The sequence below is a fragment of the Leptodactylus fuscus genome, chromosome 9, assembly GCF_031893055.1.
Source record: "Leptodactylus fuscus isolate aLepFus1 chromosome 9, aLepFus1.hap2, whole genome shotgun sequence".
Lineage (NCBI taxonomy): Eukaryota > Metazoa > Chordata > Amphibia > Anura > Leptodactylidae > Leptodactylus > Leptodactylus fuscus.
The window spans coordinates 1,553,058-1,566,530 of NC_134273.1; the positions used below are offsets into that span (position 1 = coordinate 1,553,058).

A 13,473-nucleotide genomic window follows, 5' to 3' on the forward strand; every position below is an offset into this window, starting at 1 on the left:
CACAACACGTCTGTACACAGCCCAGACATGGGGGACAGGACACACAACACGTCTGTACACAGCCCAGACATGGGGGACAGGACACACAACACGTCTGTACACAGCCCAGACATGGGGACAGGACACACAACACGTCTGTACACAGCCCAGACATGGGGGACAGGACACACAACACGTCTGTACACAGCCCAGACATGGGGACAGGACACACAACACGTCTGTACACAGCCCAGACATGGGGGACAGGACACACAACACGTCCGTACACAGCCCAGACATGGGGACAGGACACACAACACGTCCGTACACAGCCATGACATGGGGACAGGACACACAACACGTCCGTACACAGCCCAGACATGGGGACAGGACACACAACACGTCCGTACACAGCCATGACATGGGGACAGGACACACAACACGTCCGTACACAGCCATGACATGGGGACAGGACACACAACACGTCTGTACACAGCCATGACATGCGGGACATGACACACAACCATGACATGGAGAAGCTATTCCCAGGAGGACCATAAAGAGAACTTTGTCACCTCTGGAGGACACGCCGTCTTCTCCTCACTGGTATCGCCCCCATCCCATTATTCAGTACCTGCAGCCCCTTCCCCGTACTCAGATATCGCCTCCCTCAGATGAAGACTGCGCTTCTTACACCAAAAACAATAATCCCCAACATCAGAGACCACTGCACCCTAATCCCCCAACAATCCGACTTGCCAACTGCTCGGGGCTCTTCATCCTTAACCTGCTCCTCCACCACCACCGATGAAGATCTCTCCAGTCTCCTCCCTAATCTCAGTACCCCCCCCCCCGCGCACTGGACCCCATACAGTCACATCTCACCCCCAACCCTACTCAAGTCCTACTCCGGCCCTCCCCCATCTCTACATCCCATCTCTATCCAATGGATCCTTCCCTTCCACCTTCACATGACTTAAGAAACCGTCCCTCGCCCCGTCCGGCCAACTATCGCCCCATCTCACTGCTCCCAAACCTGCTGGAACAAGAACGACACGTCCACTCCGAACTGTTCTCCTATCTCTAGTCCAACATACAGTCCGGCGTCAGACCCCAAAACTCCTCAGGCAGTGCCCAAAGTCACAAGCGACCTACTAACTGCCAAAGCCAAGAGGCGCTGCTGCTACTGATCGTGGTATCAATACTATCGAATACTACTGCTAAATACTAATACAACTAATACTACAACTAAATACTACTACAACTATCTAATACTACTACAACTAATACTACTACTAAATACTACTACAACTATCGAATACCACTACTAAATACTACTACTGATACTACTACAACTATCGAATACTACTGCTAAATACTACTACTGATACTACTACAACTATCGAATACTACTGCTAAATACTACTACAACTACTTACTATTACTATCTAATACTAAATACTACTACTGAGACTACCACTATCTAATACTACAACTATCTAATACTACTACTATTACGATCTAATACTACTCCTAAATACTACTACTTACTATTACTATCTAATACTACTCCTAAATACTACTACTGATACTACTACAACTACTTACTATTACTAAATACTACTACTGATACTACTACAACTAATATTACTACTAAATACTACTACAACTATCTAGTACTACTACTAAATACTACAACTAATACTACTACTAAATACTACAACTAATACTACTACAACTAATACTACTACAACTATCTAATACTACTACTAAATACTACTACAAGTAATACTACTACAACTATCTAATACTACTACTAAATACTACTACAACTATCGAATACTACTACTAAATACTACTACAAGTAATACTACTACAACTATCTAATACTACTACTAAATACTACTACAACTATCGAATACTACTACAAGTAATACTACTACAACTATCTAATACTAGTACTAAATACTACTACTGATACAACTACAACTAATATTACTACTAAATACTACTACAACTATCGAATACTACTACTGATACTACTACAACTATCTAATACTAGTACTAAATACTACTACTGATACTACTACAACTAATATTACTACTAAATACTACTACAACTATCTAGTACTACTACTAAATACTACAACTAATACTATTACTAAATACTACAACTAATACTACTACAACTATCTAATACTACTACTAAATACTACTACAAGTAATACTACTACAACTATCGAATACTACTACTAAATACTACTACAACTATCTAATACTAGTACTAAATACTACTACTAATACTACTACAACTATCGAATACTACTACAACTAATACTACTACAACTATCTAATACAACTGCTAAATACTACTACAACTACTTACTATTACTATCTAATACTATTACTAAATACTACTACTGATACTACTACCACTAATACTACTACTAAATACTACTACTGATACTACTACTTACTATTACTATCTAATACTACTCCTAAATACTACTACTGATACTACTACAACTACTTACTATTACTATCTAATACTACTCCTAAATACTACTACTACTTACTATTACTAAATACTACTACTGATACTACTACAACTAATATTACTACTAAATACTACTACAACTATCTAGTACTACTACTAAATACTACTACAACTAATACTACTACAACTATCTAATACTACAACTAATACTACTACTAAATACTACAACTAATACTACTACAACTAATACTACTACTAAATACTACTACAACAAATACTACTACAACAAATACTACTACAACTAATACTACTACAACTAATACTACTACAACTATCGAATACTACTACTAAATACTACTACAAGTAATACTACTACTAAATACTACAACAACTATCTAATACTACTACTTAATACTACTACTAAATACTACTACAACTAATACTACTACTAAATACTACTACAACCATCTAATACTACTACAACTATCTAATACTACTACAATACTACTACTAAGTACTACTACAACTATCTAATACTACTACCAAATACTACTACAACTATCTAATACTACTACTGAAACTACTACTAATACAACTGCTAAATACTACTACTGATACTACTACTACTATTATCATCTAATACTACTCCTAAATACTACTACTGATACTACAACTATCTAATACTACTACTAAAACTACTACTATTAGATACTACTACCGATACTACTAATACTACTACTATCTAACACAATTACTACTACTAATACTAAAACTACTACTGATACTAATACTACAACTAATACTACTACTGATTCTACTACTGATACTACTTTCTATTAATATCTAATACAACTAAATACTACTAATACTAACACTACTACTAATAATACTATGTAATACTACAACTACAAACACTATTACTATCTACTATCTGCTAAATACTACTACTACTGATACTACTACCTAACTACTACTGATACTACTGCAACTAATACTACTAAATACTACCAATACTACTACAATCTAATACTACTACTGATACTACTACTAAATACTACTACAACTAAATACTACTACTAATACTACTACTACAAATACTATTACTATCTAATACTACTACTTACTATTACTATCAAATACTACTACTTCTACTACTAAATCTAAAACTACCACTAAATACAACTAACACTACTACTGATACTAATACTACCATCTAATACTACAACTATCTAATGCTACTACTGATATTACTACTACTACTAGTTACTAATACTACTAAATACTACTACCAATACTACTACTAACACTACTACTAAATACTACTAATACTATCTAATACTACTACAAATACTATTATCTTATACTACTAAATACAACTGAAACCACTACTATTACTACCTATTACTATCTAATACTACTTCTGCTAATACTACTATTGCTGATACACCTAATACTACTACTAAATAGTACTACTGATACTACTACTACTACTACTACTACTACAAATACTATCTAATACTACTACTAAATACTACAACTGATACTACTATCTAATACTACATCTAATAATATTACTACTACTGATACTAATAATAATGCTATTACTATCTAATACTACTATCCAATACTACTACTACTGATACATCTAATACCACTAATATTACTATTGATGCTACTACGAAACACTACTACTGATACTAATAATAATAATAATAATAATAATAATAATAATACTATTACTAGCTAATGCTACTGCTGCTGCTAATACTGCTATTACTGATACACCTAATACTGCTACTAAATACAACTACTGATACTACTACCAAGACTATTACTGATACTACTTCTATCTACTATTACAACTGCTACTACTATCTAATACTACTAAATACTAATAATTATACTATTACTATCTAATAATAGTACTACTGATACTACTAAAACTAGTATATACTACTACTACTACTGATATAACTACTGATATTACTACTCTCTAATAATATTACTAGCTAAAACTACTACTAAATACTACTAATGATAATACTACAAATATCTAATTCAATTACTATCTAAAACTAATACTAAATACTACTACTGAGTCCTATGTAATACTGCCACTATTACTATCTAAAGGCTAGTTCACACGGGAGCAATGATGCAGATTTTGACAGCGGATTTCACCTCAAAATTTGCCTCCATACAATGGTGGTCTACGGAGACTGCTAGCAGAAAAAAGTACTAAATACTACTACTGATACTACTATTAACATCTAGTACTATCTAATACTAATATCTTATACTACTACTATTACTACTGATACTACTACTACTTCTAATACTATTACTACCTAATACTACTACTACTACCACCACCTAATACTACTACCTAATACTACTACTATATAATACTATTACTGATACTACTACTATTTAATACTACTACGATCTAGTACTACTACTATCTAATTCTACTACTGATACTACTAATAATACTACTACTGATACTTCTAATACTATTACTACCTAATACTACTACTGATAATATTACTACTGATACTACTACCTAATACTACTACTATATAATACTATTACTGATACTACTATTATCATCTACTACTATCTAATACTACTACTAATATATTATACTACTACTATTACTACTGATACTACTAATACTAATACTTCTAATACTATTACTACCTAATACTACTACGGCTACTACTACCTAATACTACTACTACCATATAATACTATTACTGATACTACTACTATTTAATACTACTACGATCTAGTACTACTATCTAATTCTACTACTGATACTTCTAATACTATTACTACCTAATACTACTACTGATACTATTACTACTGATACTACTACTACCATATAATACTATTACTGATACTACTACTATTTAATACTACTACCGATACTACTATTACTACTACGATCTAATACTACTACTACTACTACTATCTAATTCTACTACTGATACTACTAATACTACTACTGATACTTCTAATACTATTACTAGCTAATACTACTACTGATACTATTACTACTGATACTACTACTACCTAATACTGATACTACTACTATATAATACTATTACTGATACTACTACTATCTAATTCTACTACTGATACTAATAATACTATTACTATCTAATACTACTATCGAATACTACTACTACTACTATCTAAGGGTGCATGCACACTACGTAACGCCGGGCGTGTATGAGAGCCGTACACGCCGGCGTTACAGCAGACTGCCGAACACTTCCCATTCACTTCAATGGGAGCGCTCGTAACAGCGGCGTTTACGAGCGCTCCCATTGAAGTGAATGGGAAGTGCTCGGCAGCCCTGCTGTAACGCCGGCGTGTACGGCTCTCATACACGCCCGGCGTTACGTAGTGTGCATGCACCCTAATAATACTACTATTGATACTACTACTACTACTATCTAATACTGCTAATAATAATAAAAAGAAGAAGACTAACACTATTACTATGTAATAATACTACTATATAATACTATTACTGATACTACTACTATCTAATTCTACTACTGATACTAATAATAATACTATTACTATCTAATACTACTACTACTACTATTGAATACTACTACTACTATCTAATAATACTACTATTGATACTACTACTATCTAATACTGCTAATAATAATAAGAAGAAGAAGACTAACACTATTACTATCTAATAATACTACTACTAGATACTACTACTATTATCTAATACTACTACCTCATCCTCACCTGTCCCCCCATATATCTCTAACCTCATCTCCCGCTACCTGCCCACACGTAACCTCCGATCCTCCAAAGACCTCCTACTATGCTCTTAAATTATAAAAATACCACACACCAAGAAAGTCATATAATACTGTACACCACAGACTATACTATATGCCATGGAATATAATACTGTACACCATGTAATACTATACATCATGGAAGATACCATACACTATGGAATATAATACCGTACATCATGGATTAATACTGTAAATCATAGAATACTGTATACCATGGAAAATAATAGTGGACACCATGGAATATAATAATACCATACTCCATGAAGTCAATACAATACTGTCAAACACCATGGAATATAATACTGTACACCATGTAATACCATGCACAGAAAACCATGGGATTAATATAATAATGTACAGAGCACCATGGGATTAATATAATAATGTACAGAGCACCATGGGATTAATATATTAATGTACAGCACCATGGGATTAATATAATAATGTACAGAGCACCATGGGATTAATATAATAATGTACAGCACCATGGGATTAATATAATAATGTACAGAGCACCATGGGAATAATATAATAATGTACAGAGCACCATGGGATTAATATAATAATGTACAGAGCACCATGGGATTAATATAATAATGTACAGAGCACCATGGGATTAATATAATAATGTACAGAGCACCATGGGATTAATATAATAATGTACAGCACCATGGGATTAATATAATAATGTACAGAGCACCATGGGATTAATATAATAATGTACAGAGCACCATGGGATTAATATAATAGTGTACAGAGCACCATGGGATTAATATAATAATGTACAGAGCACCATGGGAATAATATAATAATGTACAGCACCATGGGACTAATATAATAATGTACAGAGCACATGGGACTAATATAATAATGTACAGAGCACCATGGGATTAATATAATAATGTACAGAGCACCATGGGATTAATATAATAATGTACAGCACCATGGGACTAATATAATAATGTACAGCACCATGGGACTAATATAATAATGTACAGAGCACATGGGATTAATATAATGTACAGAGCACCATGGGATTAATATAATAATGTACAGAGCACCATGGGATTAATATAATAATGTACAGAGCACCATGGGCTTAATATAATGATGTACAGAGCACCATGGGATTAATATAATAATGTACAGAGCACCATGGGATTAATATAATAATGTACAGAGCACCATGGGATTAATATAATAATGTACAGCACCATGGGATTAATATAATAATGTACAGAGCACCATGGGATTAATATAATAATGTACAGAGCACCATGGGATTAATATAATAATGTACAGAGCACCATGGGATTAATATAATAATGTACAGCACCATGGGATTAATATAATAATGTACAGAGCAGCATGGGATTAATATAATAATGTACAGAGCACCATGGGATTAATATAATAATGTACAGAGCACCATGGGATTAATATAATAATGTACAGAACACCATGGGATTAATATAATAATGTACAGCACCATGGGATTAATATAATAACGTACAGCACCATGGGATTAATATAATAACGTACAGAGCACCATGGGATTAATATAATAACGTACAGCACCATGGGATTAATATAATAACGTACAGAGCACCATGGGATTAATATAATAACGTACAGAGCACCATGGGATTAATATAATAACGTACAGAGCACCATGGGATTAATATAATAATGTACAGAGCAGCATGGGATTAATATAATAATGTACAGAGCAGCATGGGATTAATATAATAATGTACAGAGCACCATGGGATTAATATAATAATGTACAGAGCACCATGGGATTAATATAATAATGTACAGAGCACCATGGGATTAATATAATAATGTACAGAGCACCATGGGATTAATATAATAATGTACAGAACACCATGGGATTAATATAATAATGTACAGAGCACCATGGGATTAATATAATAATGTACAGCACCATGGGATTAATATAATAATGTACAGAGCACCATGGGAATAATATAATAATGTACAGCACCATGGGATTAATATAATAATGTACAGAGCACCATGGGATTAATATAATAATGTACAGAACACCATGGGATTAATATAATAATGTACAGAGCACCATGGGATTAATATAATAATGTACAACACCATGGGATTAATATAATAATGTACAGCATGGGAATAATGGTGATGTAATAACGCCCCCATACAGGAATCCCCTCCCCCACAGCTGCGGTCTCTACCGCCATCTCCTCAGTAACACGTCAGGTCGGGCTCTGATGGAGACTTCATGAATAAGGCTCAAGGGCCAAATATGTAAAATGTCAGAGTCTTAACTGCGATAATCTGATCAAAAATTAACAAAGATTAAATGAGAAATCATCTGCAGGGAAGAAGAGGAGGAGGAGGAGGAGGATGAGGAGCGATGTCCAACATATGGAGCCAAGGCTTCACCTTATCACAGCCGACATCTCCAGGAGGGGGCTCCAGGCAAAGTCATCCCAGTGAGAAGCCCCCGACCCCACACACTATAGCTGGGGAGTTTATATGGCGGAGACCCCGCAGAGGAAGGCCGGTCACACCAGGACACGTCTAACAGCATGAAGCTCCCACAGCGACTCCCCAGAGTATCAGGCCTCAGCCATCTCACCTATTCTGGCCTACATGGCTAACAACGGCACAAGAGGAGCATCATCCAGCTTTACACAGACCCTGAATGGCATGTAATTCTGTATTATGTGTAATATCCTATAGCTCTGTCTGTGTCAGTCATCACTGCAGGTCTAGCATATCATTCCTCAGTCAGGAGACTCAGGAGAAAAGAAGTTACTAGAGAAGGCCATAGGGTGACCACCGGGACCGCAGAGAGACCACCGGGACCGCAGAGAAACCACAGGAACCGCAGAGAGACCACAGGGACCGCAGAGAGACTGCAATGTGACCACAGGGACCGCAGAGAGACTGCAATGTGACCACAGGGACCGCAGAGAGACTGCAATGTGACCACAGGGACCGCAGAGAGACTGCAATGTGACCACAGGGACCGCAGAGAGACTGCAATGTGACCACAGGGACCGCAGAGAGACTGCAATGTGACCACAGGGACCGCAGAGAGACCACAGGGACCGCAGAGAGACTGCAATGTGACCACAGGGACCGCAGAGAGACCACAGGAACCACAGAGAGACCACCGGGACCGCAGAGTGACCGGAAATTAACCACAGTGTGACCGTAGAGTGACTGGAAAGTGAGTGCAGAGATCAGACTCTCCTCCTGACCAATCCTGACTGATCTCCAACTCAGACGGCCGGACTCATGACATAGAATCATAGAGAATTATTCCAGAACTCCTGAGTGTCGCCATCCTGCACCATTACCAGCAGGTGTAACCTTCTAAGGATCACTAATACTACCGTCATACCACTGCATACAAGCAGCACTACAGTCACCGTCATACATGGAGCATACTACCGCCCCTATCACCCAGAGTCACTACTCTACAGTATATACTACCGCCCCTATTACCCAGAGTCACTACTCTACAGTATATACTACCAGTATCACTATAACTACTATCCCCAGTATATACAGTATCGCCCCCTGCAGTCCTGTCAGATAATCCTCGCTGTCCCTCAGATAATGATTACACAGCACAGACTCTTATATAGTATATAAGTGACACAGGGTATATACAGTATAAGTATCGCCCCCTGCAGTCCTGTCAGATAATCCTCGCTGTCCCTCAGATAATGATTACACAGCACAGACTCTTATATAGTATATAAGTGACACAGGGTATATACAGTATAAGTATCGCCCCCTGCAGTCCTGTCAGATAATCCTTGCTGTCCCCCAGATAATGATTACACAGCACAGACTCTTATATAGTATATAAGTGACACAGGGTATATACAGTATAAGTATCGCCCCCTGCAGTCCTGTCAGATAATCCTCGCTGTCCCTCAGATAATGATTACACAGCACAGACTCTTATATAGTATATAAGTGACACAGGGTATATACAGTATAAGTATCGCCCCCTGCAGTCCTGTCAGATAATCCTCGCTGTCCCTCAGATAATGATTACACAGCACAGACTCTTATATAGTATATAAGTGACACAGGGTATATACAGTATAAGTATCGCCCCCTGCAGTCCTGTCAGATAATCCTCGCTGTCCCTCAGATAATGATTACACAGCACAGACTCTTATATAGTATATAAGTGACACAGGGTATATACAGTATAAGTATCGCCCCCTGCAGTCCTGTCAGATAATCCTTGCTGTCCCCCAGATAATGATTACACAGCACAGACTCTTATATAGTATATAAGTGACACAGGGTATATACAGTATAAGTATCGCCCCCTGCAGTCCTGTCAGATAATCCTCGGTGTCCCCAGATAAATGTATAAGTATCGCCCCCTGCAGTCCTGTCAGATAATCCTCGCTGTCCCCAGATAATGATTACACAGCACAGACTCTTATATAGTATATAAGTGACACAGGGTATATACAGTATAAGTATCGCCCCCTGCAGTCCTGTCAGATAATCCTCGCTGTCCCCCAGATAATGATTACACAGCACAGACTCTTATATAGTATATAAGTGACACAGGGTATATACAGTATAAGTATCGCCCCCTGCAGTCCTGTCAGATAATCCTCGCTGTCCCCCAGATAATGATTACACAGCACAGACTCTTATATAGTATATAAGTGACACAGGGTATATACAGTATAAGTATCGCCCCCTGCAGTCCTGTCAGATAATCCTCGCTGTCCCCAGATAATGATTACACAGCACAGACTCTTATATAGTATATAAGTGACACAGGGTATATACAGTATAAGTATCGCCCCCTGCAGTCCTGTCAGATAATCCTCGGTGTCCCCCAGATAATGATTACACAGCACAGACTCTTATATAGTATATAAGTGACACAGGGTATATACAGTATAAGTATCGCCCCCTGCGCACAACCGCTTCCGCTAACCAGCAATGAGTTTCTTACAAGGCTCTGCTGGAATCTTAGACCCTTCTTCTTTGGCTCCTGCTCGCGGTCCCCCCTGAGATGTGAAGGGGGCCTTCTCCAAACTGCCACCAAGAGATCTCTCCCCCTCCCCCACAGGTGCTCTATGGGATTCAGGGCTGGACTCATTGCTGCCACTTTACAAGTCTCCAGGGCTTTCTCTCACCACCATTTTCTAGTGCTGACCTGAAGTGTGTTTTGGGTCCTTGTCCTGCTGGAAGAGCCCTGACCTCTGAGGGAGACCCAGCTTTCTCACACTGGGCCCTACATGATGCTGCACAATGTGTTGGTCGTCTTCAGACTTCATAATGCCATGCACACGGTCAAGCAGTCCAGTGCCAGAGGCAGCAAAGCCACCCCAAACCATCAGTGACCTCCGCCATGTCTGACTGTAGGGGGCGTCTTCTTCTCTTTTTCCCCTGTAATCTCTATGTTGAGGCCTTCTCCTACTTTTGTCTCCTCTGACCAGAGAACATTCTTCCAGAACGGTTTTGGCTTTCTCAGGTAAGTTTTGGCAAACTCCAGCCTGGCTTCTGTCTGTGGGTAAGAAGTGGGGTCTTCCTGGGTCTCCTACCATACAGTCCCTTCTCATTCAGACGCTGACGCTGGATAGTACGGGGTGACACTGTTGTACCCTCGGACTGCAGGGCAGCTTGGACTTGTTTGGATGTTAGTCGAGGTTCTTTATCCGCCATCCGCACAATCTTGCGGTGAAATCTCTCGTCCATGTTTCTTTTGCGTCCACATCTAGGGAGGTTAGCCACAGGGCCATGGGCTTTACACTTCTTACTGACACTGCGCACGGTAGACACAGGAACATTCAGGGCTTTGGAGATGGACTTGTAGCCTTGAGATTGCTCAGGCTTCCTCACAATTTTGCTTCTCAAGTCCTCAGACAGTTCTTTGGTCTTGTTTTTTTTCCTCCATGCTCAATGTGGTCACACAAGGACACAGGACAGAGGTGGAGTCAACTTTAATCCATTTCAACCGGCTGCAAGTGTGATTTAGTTATTGCCACCACCTGTTAGGTGCCTCAGGTAAGTAACAGGTGCTGGTAATTACACAAATTACAGAAGCATCACATGATTTCTCAAACAGTGCCAATACTTTTGTCCACCCCCTTTTTTATGTTTGCTGTGGAATTATATCCAATATGGCGTTTTGACTATTCTTTTTGTGGTTTTTCCATTGAAGACAAAATAAATGAAGAAAATACCAAAGAGTTTGTGATTGTAATCATTATCTGGAAGAACACGAGTATTATCTGACAGGACTGCAGGGGGGCCAATACTTTTGGCCAACACTGTACTACCAGGATCACTAGAACTACTATCCCCAGTAATACTACTACTCTCATTCTCCATCACAACCAGCCTGAAGCTTCCTCTCTCCTCGGACGGCCATTACACGTGTCACTACAACTCCACAGATCTGTCCACCTGTGACTCTATAAATACACAGAGCAGGAAGCCAACATGAAACCCGACACAGAGCGCGCCGGCCCCGTGACACCACACAATGTGACCCCGCAGGGTGGAGAATGCCCCGACTGGAGCCGTCACCTCCTGTCAGAGGACTGGACTGATCTGTAGGGTCACCCCGAGCAATCCAGCTATAGGGCCCAATATACAGGGGGTCCAGGACAGCACACGGATGTTCCCTCAATGTCACATGTATGTCAATGGAGGATCTACTACCTGGGCAGGAGGATTGGGCCTCATTCACATGGCGGTCGGGGTTCCTTCACGGATCACTCAGTGACTTTTATGGATCCGTGAAAAACAACAAAAACACGGATGTGAGATCAGCCATGATGTAATCCATGGGGCAGGTTCTTGCATCCAACTAGCAGAGGGTTTGCCCCATGTACCAAATATCAGGCGCCAAAATGGAAACCAACTAGTGCGTTATAATACATAGGTCCGGCCCGCATCACTCTCTGCCCAACCCCGGACACGACGTGACGCACATCTGGGGCTCCTGCAGGGACCAGAACTAGGCGCACTTCTTTAGGTTGGGTTCACACACAAGACTTGTGCGGACCGTACATCTCCTGTACAAGGAAAGAGATCACTCACTGCAATGAAGAATAAAACACAGAGTGAACCCAACCCTAATGTTCAGGGGGTCCCCGAATTCTGTAGCCC

At 38.9% G+C, this 13,473-nt stretch overlaps 1 protein-coding gene across 2 annotated transcripts in view; it reads right to left on the minus strand.

Moving 5' to 3' along the window:
* Nucleotides 1-13,473, minus strand: part of ERI3 (ERI1 exoribonuclease family member 3) — a 238,367-nt gene that overhangs the window by 214,752 nt on the left and 10,142 nt on the right. The window lies entirely within an intron of this gene.